Source organism: Nerophis ophidion, linkage group LG22 (genome assembly GCF_033978795.1).
Source record: "Nerophis ophidion isolate RoL-2023_Sa linkage group LG22, RoL_Noph_v1.0, whole genome shotgun sequence".
NCBI lineage: Eukaryota > Metazoa > Chordata > Actinopteri > Syngnathiformes > Syngnathidae > Nerophis > Nerophis ophidion.
In genome coordinates, this window is record NC_084632.1 from 18,369,362 (window position 1) to 18,384,594 (window position 15,233).

The window sequence follows — 15,233 nt, forward strand, 5'->3', positions numbered from 1 at the left end:
GCCATGTGACTGCTGGGAGGGGAGAGGGCGAGGAAGGGGAGGAGGGGAGGAGGGAGACACCCTATTGGCTGACAATAATTCAATTTGGGCGGTGGGTGTCAGTCAACGTGGGGGGGAACCAGAGATGGGCGGATCGATCCAAATATTGATAATATCGATTGTTTTGTAGTCAAGAATCGATATTTTCAGGTACAGTCTGTTTATTTATAGCTCGGTTGGTAAGGTGGCCCATACTTGCCAACCTTGAGAGGAGGTGGGGGCGTGGTTAAGAGGGGAGGAGTATATTTACAGCTATCCATCCATCCATAATCTACCGCTTATTCCAGGGGTAGGGAACCTATGGCTCTAGAGCCAGATGTGGCTCTTTCGATGACTGCATCTGGCTCTCTGATAAATCTGAGGTGACACTGCTTAACACAATAAGTAATGAATAATTCCACTTGTAATCAAAGTGTTAAAAATAACGATCAAAATAGAAAACATGCTCATGCATTTCAATCCATCCGTCCTTTTTCTACCGCACTTGTTCAAGAAGTTGCATTAAGGGTAAGAAGTGATTTATTTATTATGGGTTAGTTTAGGGCTTGCTCTCCTGGGGGTTCTTCAGACCACCAAGCACCGACATGAGAGCCTGTTTCAGGGTAACAATATTTTTTTGTTTTTCAATAAGTCTCTCAGTTGGTTTCCAGCAATTGTCTTTTTCTGTCGTTCTCGCTCGCGCACTGGCTCCAGCTCCAACCCCGTCTCTACTCCTGGCTGCTGCTTATAAACAGAGCGACAGGGGATGAGATAACAAGGCCCAGGTGGGCCTTCTACGCACCTTTCGCTGATTTCGAGGCTGGTCCTGGCAACACCCTGCTTCGCTGCAGGCCCGCAGGCCACGCCCCCTCCACAGTTAGCTTCAGAATAACAATGTTATTACAAAGAATAAGAGACCTGCTATACTCTAGAAATGTTGGTCTTACTTAAAAATGCACATGTTTAGTTGTGTTCAGTGTTAAAAAATAGTTTATGGCTCTTGCGGAAATACATTTTGAAATATTTAGATTCTTGGCTCTCGCAGCCAAAAAGGGTCCCGACCCCTGGCTTATTCCCTTTGAGGTCGCGGGGGGCGTTGGTGCCTATCTCAGCTACAATCGGGCGGAAGGCGGTGTACACCCTGGACAAGTCTCGACCACATCGCAGTATGTGTAGAAATCGTTTTTTATTATTGAATCACTTGTTTTTTTTTCAACAAGTTTTTAGTTATTTTTATATCTTTTTTTCCAAATAGTTCAAGAAAGACCACTACAAATGAGCAATATTTTGCACCGTTATACAATTTAATTAAATCAGAAACTGATGACATAGTGCTGTATTTTACTTCTTTATCTTTTTTTTTTCCCAACCAAAAATGCTTTGCTCTGATTAGGGGGTACTTGAATTAAAAAAATGTTCACAGGGGGTACATCTCTGAAAAGAGGTTGAGAACCACTGCTCTAAAAGCAGTAGATGTTATTGTCACATATGCATGCACAGTAGATGGCAGTATTGTCCTGTTTAAGAGTGTCACAACACTGCTGTTTACGGCAGACGAACTGCTTTACAGTAGATGAAAACGTGACTGCTGTTGTTGTGGGTTGTTGCCACACCGGGAGGACGTTAATGAGACTGCCTAACAATAAACCCACATAAGAAACCAAGAACTCGCCCTCGATCATTCTATAGTTATAACGTTATTGGGCAGGCACTCTGTTTATTTGTGGGAAAGCGGACGTGAAAAAAGGCTGTCGACACGTCACTCGGAATTTCGGGAGATTTTCGGGAGAAAATTTGTCCCGGGAGGTTTTCGGGGGAGGCGCTGAATTTCGGGAGTCTCCCGAAAAATCCGGGAGGGTTGGCAAGTATGAGAGTGGCCGTGACAGCAACTCGAGGGTCCCTGGTTCGATCCCCGCTTCCGCCATCCTAATCACTGCCGTTGTGTCTTTGGGCAAGACACTTTACCCACCTCCTCCCAGTGCCACCCACACTGGTTTAAATGTAACTTAGATATTGGGTATCACAATGTAAAGCGCTTTGAGTCACTAGAAAAAAGCGCTTTATAAATATAATTAACTTCATTTAGGTGTTTTTTGTTTGTTGCATTGTTGATGTGGTTTATAATTACAGTATATAACCAGTGACATACAGTGATGTGATGACATGTGATGACATGCACCCCTTCTGGATGGTGATGACATGTGATGACATGCACCCGTTCTGGATGCTCTCTTGCTGGCCCCGCTATGGACTGGACTCTCACTATGTTAGATCCACCATGGACTGGACTTTCACAATATTATTCTAGACCCACTCTACGTCCATTGCAACGGTCTATCCTAGAGGAGGATGGGAGGTCTGCGGTCCTCTCCAAGGTTTGTCATTGTCATCCTGATGCGGAATCCGAACCGGGGATGTCGTTGTGCCTTGTGCAGCCCTTTGAGACACTTGTGATTTAGGGCTATATAAATAAACATAGTTTTATTGATTGATGATCTTACGCACTGACATTGTTTTTAACTTTGACTTCTTTTGCGTCAATCAATGTTATTAAGAGAAAATAAATCGCTTACAGTAAAAATATCATTTTCGAGTGCTTCTGCATCCCATTATTTTTTTAAATGTATACATAAAACTGTAAAAAAAAAAATGGTGGTCTTACCTTACATCCATGCAAATGTTTATTTGTAAAAGTCAATCAATTTAAAAGTTAAAAAAGTTAAAGTACCAATGATTGTCAGACACACACTAGGTGTGGTGAGAATATCCATCACCCTAGATCACCCCCTAGGAGGTGAGGGGAGCACTGAGCAGCAGCGGTGGCCACGCCCGGGAATCATTTTTGGTGATTTAACCCCCAATTCCAACCCTTGATGCTGAGTGCCAAACAGGGAGGTAATGGGTCCCATTTTTATAGTCTTTGGTAAGACTCGGTCAGGGTTTGAACTCACGACCTATCGATTTTAGGGCGGACACTCTAACCACACTCCAATCACAAGTGTCTCAAAGGGCTGCACAAGCCACAACGACATCCTTGGCCCAGATCCCACACCGGGGCAAGAAAAAACTCAACACAATGGGATACAATGACAAACCTTGGGCGAAGGTGCAATGGACGTCGAGTGGATCTAGTTAACAGTGTCAGAGTCCAGTCCATAGTGGATCTAACATAATAGTTTGAGAGTTCAGTCCGTAGTGGATCTGACATAATAGTTAGAGTCCAGTCCATAGTGGATCTAACATAATAGTAAGAGTCCAGTCCATAGTGGATCTAACATAATAGTTTGAGAGTTCAGTCCGTAGTGGATCTGACATAATAGTTAGAGTCCAGTCCATAGTGGATCTAACATAATAGTAAGAGTCCAGTCCATAGTGGATCTAACATAATAGTGTGAGAGTCCAGTCCATAGTGGATCTAACATAATAGTGTGAGAGTGCCAGTCCATAGTGGATCTAACATAATAGTGTGAGAGTCCAGTCCATAGTGGGACCAGCATAATAGTGTGAGAGTCCAGTCCATGGTGGATCTAACACAATAGTGTGAGAGTCCAGTCCATAGTGGATTTAACATAACTGTGTGAGATTCCAGTCCATAGTGGATCTAACATAATGGTGTGAGAGTCCAGTCCATAGTGGGGCCAGCATAATAGTGTGAGAGTCCAGTCCATAGTGGATCTAACATAATAGTGTGAGAGTTCAGTCCATAGTGGGACCAGCATGATAGTGTGAGAGTCCAGTCCATAGTGGATTTAACATAATAGTGTGAGAGTCAAGTCCATGGTGGATTTAACATAATAGTGTGAGAGTCCAGTCCATAGTGGATCTAACATAATAGTGTGAGAGTCCAGTCCATTGTGGGGCCAGCATAATAGTGTGAGAGTCCAGTCCATAGTGGATCTAACATAATAGTGTGAGTCCAGTCCATTGTGGGGCCAGCATAATAATGTGAAAGTCCAGTCCTTGGTGGATCTAACATAATAGTGTGAGAGTCCAGTCCATGGTGGATTTAACATAATAGTGTGAGAGTCCAGTCCATTGTGGGGGCAGCATAATAGTGTGAGAGTCCAGTCCCTAGTGGATCTAACATAATAGTGTGAGAGTCCAGTCCATAGTGGATCTAACATAATAGTGTGAGAGTCCAGTCCATAGTGGATTTAACATAATAGTGTGAGAGTCCAGTCCATGGTGGATCTAACATAATAGTGTGAGAGTCCAGTCCATAGTGGATCCAACATAATAGTGTGAGAGTCCAGTCCATAGCGGATCTAACATAATAGTGTGAGAGTCCAGTCCATAGTGGGACCAGCATAATAGTGTGAGAGTCCAGTCCATAGTGGATCTAACATAATAATGTGAGAGTCCAGTCCATAGTGGGACCAGCATAATAGTGTGAGAGTCCAGTTCATAGTGGATCCGACATAATAGTGTGAGAGTCCAGTCCATAGTGGATCTAACATAGTAGTGTGAGAGCCCAGTCCATAGTGGATCTAACATAATAGTGTGAGAGTCCAGTCCATAGTGGATCTAACATAATAGTGTGAGAGTCCAGTCCATAGTTGATCTAACATAATAGTGTGAGAGTCCAGTCCATTGTGGGGCCAGCATAATAGTGTGAGAGTCCAGTCCATGGTGGATCTAACATAATAGTGTGAGAGTCCAGTCCATAGTGGATCTAACATAATAGTGTGAGAGTCCAGTCCATAGTTGATCTAACATAATAGTGTGAGAGTCCAGTCCATTGTGGGGCCAGCATAATAGTGTGAGAGTCCAGTCCATGGTGGATCTAACATAATAGCGTGAGAGTCCAGTCCATTGTGGGGCCAGCATAATAATGTGAAAGTCCAGTCCTTGGTGGATCTAACATAATAGTGTGAGAGTCCAGTCCATGGTGGATTTAACATAATAGTGTGAGAGTCCAGTCCATTGTGGGGGCAGCATAATAGTGTGAGAGTCCAGTCCATAGTGGATCTAACATAATAGTGTGAGATTCCAGTCCATAGTGGATCTAACATAATAGTGTGAGAGTCCAGTCCATAGTGGATTTAACATAATAGTGTGAGAGTCCAGTCCATGGTGGATCTAACATAATAGTGTGAGAGTCCAGTCCATAGTGGATCCAACATAAATAATAGTGTGAGAGTCCAGTCCATAGCGGATCTAACATAATAGTGTGAGAGTCCAGTCCATAGTGGGACCAGCATAATAGTGTGAGAGTCCAGTCCATGGTGGATCTAACACAATAGTGTGAGAGTCCAGTCCATAGTGGATTTAACATAACTGTGTGAGATTCCAGTCCATAGTGGACCTAACATAATGGTGTGAGAGTCCAGTCCATAGTGGGGCCAGCATAATAGTGTGAGAGTCCAGTCCATAGTGGATCTAACATAATAATGTGAGAGTCCAGTCCATAGTGGGACCAGCATAATAGTGTGAGAGTCCAGTTCATAGTGGATCCGACATAATAGTGTGAGAGTCCAGTCCATAGTGGATCTAACATAATAGTGTGAGAGTCCAGTCCATAGTGGATCTAACATAATAGTGTGAGAGTCCAGTCCATAGTGGATCTAACATAATAGTGTGAGAGTCCAGTCCATAGTTGATCTAGCATAATAGTGTGAGAGTCCAGTCCATAGTGGGGCCAGCAAGGGATCATCTTGAGTGGAGACAAGTCAGCAGCGCACAGACATCCCCAACTGATGCACAGATGAGTGGTCCACCCCGTGTCCCGACTTTGAAGAGCTAGCGGATCATCTATGGTCACCTAATAAACAGACCAGAAAAAAAATCCTCTTTATTTATGCATTGCTTTGGTTTTATATAAAGGTTGTACCATAATTTTTTATACCAAAAAACGTATTGCGAGAATCGATTTTGAATCGACAATAAATTCTGGCATGAATTGTCGCCCCAGGGACTGGAATGGAATCGCGAGTGGTTGTAAGATTTTTATTCCAATTAAGTACATTAGAAAAGTAATGGTTTAAATGTTACCGCAAGCCACATGTTATACTGGCTATATCAAAATATCATTCCATGATTTGGAGTATTTTTCAATAATAAGTATTGGTATCACTATCGGTATCTCCAGCACTGCCCTGTTTGTTGTTCTTGATATGGGCGATGCTGTAAATTGTGCTATCTTAGATTAGATTGAATGTTATTATTCTTTTGGACGTATAGGGAAATTAATGTTTCCAATGGCAGCAACACCACATACAGTATACAGGATCGTGGACAGAGTAAATAAATACAAAAATGCATGAATAATAATAATAATCAACACAACACAGGTTTGCAGATACTATTGGCTCTCAAATAAATCCTTTGGATTTTTGCCCTGAAATGTCTCCTGTGTTCAAGATCTTATTCCCTGAGTTAGTAAACAAAATATAAATACAACACCATCAACATTGTAACAGTATAAACAGCACAACAACAACTAATATTTCAGAAAACAGATTCTAACATTTGCAGCAATAATATCAATATTTGGATCGATCTGTCGACCCCGACGGACCACAACCCGAATATTCCGTCATCCACTTGTCCTCATTAGGGTTCCAAGTGAGCTCCAGGCTATCCTCGCTGACTTTGGGTGAGAGACGGGGTACACCCGGGACTGGTCACCATGCAGCCAATCGCAGAGCACATACTGTATGAAGAATTAACTATTGGACCTCTGGACATCGAGTTTCCAAATACCACAACATGGATGTTGTTAGAATGTGGGAGGAAGCCACACAGCGATGAGTGTGTGTGTGTGTGTGTGTGTGTGTGTGTGTGTGTGTGTGTGTGTGTGTGTGTGTGTGTGTGTGTGTGTGTGTGTGGAAGGGGGTTCTGCAAAATGTTTCCAATGGCAACCGGTGGCAGAGTTGACACCAGTGTCTTTCTGGTTGCTAGGAAGCTGATGATAGTTACTGTAGCTTGAAGGCATGGTCATATTCTCTGATGCGCATAGTTAAATTACTTACAGCTTCACTTTGTTGATTTATCGTCATTTGAGTTATTGTCTTATGGAATGCTATTTGTTTGTGTAAAACTGTATTGAATGAGGAAAGTTGGCTTTTGATGAGTGAATATGTTTGCCCCTAAATTTAAGGTATTTAGTCTTGCTTAATTTAATTTTTTTTGCAGACACTAGGTAAAAATGCACAGTCTAGCGCACACCTGGGCGCCACATGCGGACCGTTAAGCTCTTCAATCTAGCCCGCCGGACATTCCCGAATAATTTTTTTAGATCTTTAAGATGGAAAGTGTAGCTGCCATTATGATATTTTCTAATGACCGTAAGTCTTGAACTATAAAAAGTATTTCAATGGTTGGAATCTGCATTTTTGGTCGATATACTAGTTACTATGGTCATCTAATTAGTTACTACCACCCAAACGCCTCCCTAGGGAGGTGTTTCAGGAACGTTTGACCGGCAGGAGGCCACGGGGAAGACTCAGGACACTTTGGGAAGACTATGTCTCCCGGCTGGCCTGGGAACGCCCGGGATCCCCCGGGAAGAGCTGGACCAAGTGGCTGGGGAGAGGAAATTCTCGTCTTGTCTGCATAGGCTGCTACCCCCGCGACCCCACCTCGGATAAGTGGAAGTAAATGGATGGATGGATGGATGGTAATCTAATTAGTTACTATGGTCATCTAATTAGTTACTATGGTAATCTACGTCACAGCAGCTCAGACGAGGTACCAAACAGTGTGGGCGGGAAGCATTTCCACAGACGTGGAAGGATATTTTCACAACAAAGTTCTAAAGCTATGTGATGTATCAGATATATCAGATTGTAGGTGGGTTTATTTTGTACCCTTCACGTTCATATTTCACTCTTTGTTGCATTTTTGCTGCGTTTCACTTGATTGTAAAATATGTCGATCGAAAGGGGGTGTGACATTCATATGTTGTCAATATTCAGTGTTTTATCCTTCATAGAAAAATGTAAAATTCCATTACGTTTTTAAGGCGGTCTGCAATAAAGTTTTTAGCATTCAATCAGACATTATTGTGAGATTTTGTATCAGTGTCCCTAAAAGTAGCCAACTTTTTTTCACCAAATGTGGCCCCCGAGGCAAAATAATTGCCCATGCCTGGTCTAGAGTGTTAAAAAAATATTCATACAAAGATAACAATACTCAGTCTTGATTGTTTCATGCACTAAAAAAAAAATCCATAAATCCAGTTAAAACCAGCTTTTTGAAATGCATGTACACACCTTAATTAGATTGCGTTTCATAATCGGATTAACACACGTAGTACACTATGTGGAAAGCAGATCCCTCTTGCATGTTTATGTATCAATTAGGTATTACTACAAGTGTACTATTGTAGTTATTTGCAGTGCACTCCATCCATCCAGCTATCCATTTTCTACCGCTTGTCCCTATCGGAGTCGCAGGGGGTGCTGGAACCTATCATACTTACATCCGAACAAAATGTTTCTGGCTGCCATTTTGAAGAAAAAGCAATAATTTGTGGGTTCTTCCGAGGATGTTGTAGTCGTAATGATTTGTGCAGTCCTTTGAAACATTTGTGATTTGGGGCTATATAAATAAACATTGATTGATTGATTGATTGATTGATTGAATAGTAGCAGTCAGCGCTGGACACCCAGCAAATTGCCATAAATGGACTTCCTAAGCTTGTGATGAAAGAAATAGTTCAGTTACTGACCATTCATGAGATTAAAGAGAAAGCAGTGACAACTTAAAAACACAACAACCTCATGATATGGTCATTTTGTAATGATTGTGTAGAAGAGTACTATATTGAAAATGTAGAATATACAGGAACCTCAAAGGAATGACAATTACCATCACAAAAATATATACAGTGGGGCAAAAAAGTATTTAGTCAGCCACCGATGGTGCAAGTTCTCCCACTCAAAATGATGACAGAGGTCTGTAATTTTCATCATAGTTACACTTCAACTGTGAGAGACAGAATGTGGGAAAAAAAATCCAGAAATTCACATTGTAGGTATTTTAAATAATTTATTTTTAAATTATGGTGGAAAATAATTATTTGGTCACCCATTCAAAGCTCTCACTGATACATGGCCCAATTCATTCTTTCCTTAACACGGATCAATCGTCCTGTCCCCTTAGCAGAAAAACAGCCCCAAAGCATGATGTTTCCACACCCATGCTTCACAGTAAGTGTGGTGTTCTTGGGATGCAACTCAGTAGTCTTCTTCCTCCAAACACGACGAGTTGAGTTTATACCAAAAAGTTCTATTTTGGTTTCATCTGACCACATGACATTCTCCCAATCCTCTGCTGTATCATCCATGTATCCATTTTGGTATAAACTCAACTCATTGTGTTTGGAGGAAGAAGAATACTGAGTTGCATCCCAAGAACACCATACCTACTGTGAAGCATGGAGGTGGAAACATCATGCTTTGGGGCTGTTTTTCTGCTTTGGGGACAGTATTATTGATCCGTGTTAAGGAAATAATGAATGGGGCCATATATCGTGAGATTTTGAGCCAAAATCTCCTTCCATCAGTGAGAGCTTTGAATGGTTGACCAAATACTTATTTTCCACCATAATTTACAAATAACTTCTTTAAAATTCCTACAATGTGAATTCCTGGATTTTTTTTCACATTCTGTCTCTCACAGTTGAAGTGTACCTATGATGAAAATTACAGACCTCTGTCATTATTTTAAGTGGGAGAACTTGCACAATCGGTGGCTGACTAAATACTTTTTTTGCCCCACTGTATATTGTGAGATAATTTTCTTCTTGAATCCAAACACTGAAAGGCTTCCCCTGCTGCAACGCCAGTAACGTGGATGTATAAGTGTTCGCAAAGCCACAAAGTGAAGAGCTTTTATTGCATGCTCCCTATAAGGTGATACGGTGATGAGCAGTTGTTGATACTGCGTGAGCACGCAGCACGGCACAACGTCAGGAAAAGTATATAATAGAGCAAGATGCCAGTGTGATGGAAGGCTCTCAAACCACAGAATAGGCTTTACAATTTTAGAGCCTAAACAGCGATGTGGCTCGGCGAGCGGTCGTGAAAGGGTTCCCGTCCCCTCGAGGTGATTGTTTTGCTTCGGCAGGGCTTTTAATAAGAGAATCCGTTTCAGGGTTGCCATGGCAACAGGGGCTTTCCTGCTCCTCTCATCAGCCTGCACACTTCGCCCGTATCGACTGCGTGACATGACGCTCGACATTTTCACTGGTTCAGCACTTGTTCTTCAAAGTCCATGGCTTCAATCAGTCAGCAGACAACTAGACTTTATTCAATACCAGGCTTTCTTTGAAACGCACTTTAAAATAATGTTCATATATCTGATTTTAGGAAAAAAAATAGCTAATGAGCCGTTTTCATGCCATCCATCCATATTACATGCTGCTTCTCGACATAAGGTGGGGTGCACCCAGGACTTGTCACCAGTCAACAACCATTCACATTCTCATTTACAATCTAGAGCAGACATCAATCAATCAATCACTCAATCAATCAAAGTTTACTTATGTAGCCCTAAATCACGAGTGTCTCAAATGGCTGCACAAGCCACAACGACATCCTCGGCTCAGATCCCACATTAGGGCAAGAAAAAAACTCAACCTAATAAGATGACAATGAGAAACCTTGGAGGGAACCGCAGATGTGGGGACCCTCCTGGGCGGCCGATGCAATGGACGTCGAGTGGATCTAGCATAATATTGTGAGAGTCCAGTCCATAGTGATCTAACATAATAGTGGGAGTCCGGTCCATAGTGGATCTAACATAATAGTGAGAGTCCAGTCCATAGCGGATCTAACATAATAGTGTGAGAATCCAGTCCATAGTGGATCTAACATATTAGTGTAAGAGTCCAGTCCATAGTCTTTCTAGTTAATAGTGTGAGAGTCCAGTCCATAGTGGATCTAACATAATAGTGTGAGAGTCCAGTCCATAGTGGATCTAACATAATAGTGAGAGAGTCAAGTCCATAGTGGATCCAACATAATAGTGTGAGTCCAGTCCATAGTCTTTCTAGTTAATTGTGTGAGAGTCCAGTCCATAGTGGATCTAACATAATAGTGTAAGAGTCCAGTCCATAGTGGATCTAACATAATAATGTGAGAGTCCAGTCCATAGTGGATCTAACATATTAGTGTAAGAGTCCAGTCCAAAGTCTCTCTAGTTAATAGTGTGAGAGTCCAGTCCATAGTGGATCTAACATAATACTGTGAGAGTCCAGTCCATAGTGGATCTAACATAATACTGTGAGAGTCCAGTCCATAGTGGATCTAACATGATAGTGTGAGAGTCCAGTCTTTAGTAGATCAAACATAATAGTGTGAGAGTCCAGTCCATAGTGGATCTAACATAAGCGTGAGAGTCCAGTCCATAGTGGATCTTACATAAGCGTGAGAGTCCAGTCCATAGTGGATCAAACATAATAGTGTGAGACTCCAGTCCATAGTGGAGCTAACATAATAGTGAGAGTCCAGTCCATAGTGGATCTAACATAATAGTGAGAGTCCAGTCCATAGTGGATCTAACTTAATAATGTGAGAGTCCAGTCCATAGTGGAGCTAACATGATAGTGAGAGTCCAGTCAATAGGGGATCTAACATAATTGTGTGAGATTCCAGTCCATAGTGGATCTAACATAGTACTGTGAGAGTCCAGTCCATAGTGGATCTAACATAATAGTGTGAGAGTCCAGTCCATAGTGGATCTAACATAATAGTGTGAGAGTCCAGTCCATAGTGGATCTAGTTAATAGTATGAGAGTCCAGTACAGAGTGGATCTAACATAATAGTGAGAGTCCAGTCCATAGTGGATCTAACATAATAGTGTGAGAGTCCAGTCCATAGTGGATCTAACATAATAGTGAGAGTCCAGTCCATAGTGGACCTAACATAACAGTGAGAGTCCAGTTCATAGTGGATCTAACATAATAACGTGAGAGTCCAGTCCATAGTGGAGCTAACATGATAGTGAGAGTCCTGTCCATAGGGGATCTAACATAATTGTGTGAGATTCCAGTCCATAGTGGATCTAACATAGTACTGTGAGAGTCCAGTCCATAGTGGATCTAACATAACAGTGTGAGAGTCCAGTCCATAGTGGATCTAGTTAATAGTATGAGAGTCCAGTCCAGAGTGGATCTAACATAATAGTGAGAGTCCAGTCCATAGTGGATCTAACATAATAGTGTGAAAGTCCAGTCCATAGTGGATCTAACATAATAGTGTGAGAGTCCAGTCCATAGTGGACCTAACATAATAGTGAGAGTCCAGTCCATAGTGGATCTAACATAATAGTGTGAGAGTCCAGTCCATAGTGTATCTAACATAATAGTGAGAGTCCAGTCCATAGTGGACCTAACATAACAGTGAGAGTCCAGTTCATAGTGGATCTAACATAATAGTGTGAGAGAGTCCAGTCCATAGTGGATCTAACATAATAGTGTGAGAGTCCAGTCCATAGTGGGACCAGCAGGAGATCATATTGAGTGGAGACAGGTCAGCAGCGCAGAGACGTCCCCAACTGATGCACAGATGAGTGGTCCACCCTGGGTCCCGACATTGGACAGCTAGCGTGTCATCTGTGGTCACCGAATCTGCCCCTCTCCGCTAAGGAGAGGGGGGCAGAGCAGAAAAGAAACGGCAAATCAACTGGTCTAAAAGGGGGTCTATTTAAAGACTAGAGTATACAAATTAGTTTTAGGATGGCATGCCTAAAATGGGGACCGCCCAGTCGTTTCGTTTGGCTCGCTGAAAGGTAGCTTTTCCAAATTGAATACATATTCACACAATCATTGATGACATGTCTGCAATGTTAACTTCCATACCATACCATCGTATGGTATGCTCAGGGACGGGCAGTAACAGGCTACATGTAGATAAGCGACGTAGCTTAACTACATTTTCCAGTAGCTTAGCGTCTTTTTTAACGAGTACCTTTTCCTGTAGCTTCGCTATTTTGAAAACCATGTAGCTCGGTAGCTTACATCAAAGCTACAAAGAGAAAATGGACTGGGAATCCAGGCCAATAAAAAAATATGGAGAAAGCACAATGACCTGGATGAATGAGAACACCCATACATACGGAGAATATCCATGATGATTGGTTAGTGTGTGTACCATGAGTCAAAATTAGCCAAGGTTAGGGCGAAACATTGCAGGCCAATCAGAGGCAAGATATGGCGGGTCATCGAAATTAGTAAGGAAAATCATAACAGACACGCACTTGATGACGAGGGAGTCAGAGACAGAGGGACGCTTCAAGCTGACGTCTCAAAAATAAAATAAAAATACTTCAAAAATATCAGAGGAATTTCCTCGCTCATCAGTGCAGGAAACCCACATTAATGCGTGTCCTTGGCCATATTAAGACAATGTATGCGATTATAGAGAAAACAATGCCCAAAACCTTTGTTTTTGTTTACTCTGTAAACCCAAATCATAACTGCTTTCTTTATCTAAGACGTCCAACACAAACTTAGGAACACACATTGAGGTGAGTTGAATTCATTAAAAGATAAGATTGTCAAGATATAGATAGATGCTGTTTCTTTACTGGAGGCAGTGAAAATGAACAACATTGTCCGGTGTCCCTAGCTGAATGACAGATAGTTAATAGTAATGGACCCTTATTGGGTCCATTTGTACACTCTGTTACATTATTACATACTTGCCAGCCTTGAGACCTCCGATTTTGGGAGGTTGGGGGGTAGGGGGCGGGGGCGTGGTCGGGGGTTGGGTGAGGAGCGTGGTTGGGGGCGTAGTTAAGAGGGGAGGAGTATATTTACAGCTATCCATCCATCCATTTTCCTACCGCTTATTCCCTTTGGGATCACGGGGGGCGCTGGTGGTGCCTATCTCAGTTACAATCGGGCGGAAGGCGGGGTACACCTTGGACAAGTCGGCACCTCATCGCAGTATGTGTAGAAATCTATATTTATAATTCAATCACTTGTTTATTTTTCAACAAGTTTTTAGTTGTTTTTATATCTTTTTTTCCAAATAATTAAAGAAAGACCACTACAAATGAGCAATATTTTGCACTGTTATACAATTTAATAAATCAGAAACTGATGACATAGTGCTGTATTTTCCTTCTTTATCTTTTTTTTTTTTCAACCAAAAATGCTTTGCGCTGATTAGGGGGTACTTGAATTAAAAACATTTTCACAGGGGGTACATCACTGAAAAAAGGTTGAGAACCACTGCTCTAAAAGCCGTAGATGTTATTGTCACATATGCATGCACATTAGATGGCAGTATTGTCCTGTTTAAGAGTGTCACAACAATGCTGTTTACGGCAGACAAACTGCTTTACGGTACACAAAAACGTGACTGCTGTTGTTATGTGTTGTTGCCGCGCTGGGAGGACGTTAATGAGACTGCTTAACAATAAACCCACATAAGAAACCAAGAACTCACCCTCGATCATTGTACAGTTGTAACGTCATTGGGCAGGCACTCTGTTTATATTGTGGGAAAGTGGCTTTGAAAACAGGCTGTCGACACGTCACTCGGGTCCGCATGGAGCAGATTTTCGGGAGAAAATTTGTCCCGGGAGGTTATCAGGAGAGGCGCTGAATTTCGGGAGTCCCCTGGAAAATCCGGGAGGGTTGGCAAGTATGCATTAACATTTATATTCTACATGTGTGTCCAAAGATATGAATGCATTTAAATGTAACAAGCTACTATTGCCGTGGAGCTTGTAACAATTCTCCGGGGATAGCTTCCGATGTAACAGAGCTACATTTCATTGAGAGTAACTGGTAGCTTAGCTTACTAAACTTTCCAAGTAGCTTGCCCATAACTGGGTATGGTATGGTACGGTATTTTGATGTAGTATATGGTAAAATATGGTATACCAAAAAATGGTATACTAATGCAGTGCTTTTCAACCACTTTGCTGCGGTAGTGTGCCATGAGATACAGTCTGGTGTACTGTGGGAGAATATGTAATTTCACCTTGTGGAGGTTGCCCTCCAGGGGGGTCTTCGGACCACCAATCATCATCATGAGAGCTCGGTTCAGGTTCTCAATATATATTTATTTTTCCCAACAAAGTCTCTGTGTTGCTTTTCAGCAATTGTCTTTCTGTGTCCGTCACACTCTCGCTCTCACAGATCTATTCACTTACCATGATTTGATTTACGTTGACACCGACTTAAACAAGTTGAAAAATGTATTCGGGTGTTACAATTTAGTGGTCATTTGTATGGAATATGTACTGAACTGTGCAA